Source organism: Anoplopoma fimbria, unplaced genomic scaffold, assembly GCF_027596085.1.
Source record: "Anoplopoma fimbria isolate UVic2021 breed Golden Eagle Sablefish unplaced genomic scaffold, Afim_UVic_2022 Un_contig_8918_pilon_pilon, whole genome shotgun sequence".
NCBI lineage: Eukaryota > Metazoa > Chordata > Actinopteri > Perciformes > Anoplopomatidae > Anoplopoma > Anoplopoma fimbria.
This window is the reverse complement of record NW_026553647.1, coordinates 1-582: the sequence shown is the minus strand read 5'-3', so window position 1 is coordinate 582 and position 582 is coordinate 1. Positions and strand designations below refer to the sequence as shown.

General features: G+C 44.2%; 1 pseudogene; it reads right to left on the bottom strand.

Annotated features, from left to right (window-relative positions):
• Nucleotides 1-109: 109 nt before the first annotated feature.
• Nucleotides 110-231, bottom strand: LOC129116707 (5S ribosomal RNA; annotated as a pseudogene).
• Between the last annotated feature and the right edge of the window lie 351 nt (nt 232-582).

Sequence of the window (582 nt, the reverse complement as noted above, 5' to 3'; positions counted from 1 at the left end):
CTTCGTTCAGTTACGTATTGCTCATGATCTAGCTATTTCCTTCCCACCCTGTCGGTGTCCACTGAAAAAGCAGCAGCGCCCTCTGCTTTTTGTAAAGAATAGTGAAAAAAGCTTGCAGCACCTGGTATTCCCAGGCGGTCTCCCACATCCAAGTACTGACCAGGCCCGACCCTGCTTAGCTTCCGAGATCAGGCGAGATCGGGCGTGTTCCGAGTGGTATGGCCAGTAAGCAAATATTGTGCCTACCAAAGGGCCTTTTAAAGATACTATATCACCACGCTTTGCTCTTTCGTCTATACAGGGAGCGCCTGCAGATTTCCAGACACACTCACAGCTTTTAAATGTCAAATCAGAATGTACAAAGTGGCTATAAGGATCACAAATGTAGTGCAGTAAAAAGATTAATATTTACTGTTGAAATGTAGAATACGTTAGCTTAAAATTGAAAAGAAAATGATCGATGAGCTTAGGAATGATGAAAGCCATCATTTAACTGGATTTGTGTCATTTCTATACCGGCAAGTCATGATCTAGCTATTTCCTTCCCACCCTGTCGGTGTCCACTGAAAAAGCAGCAGCGCC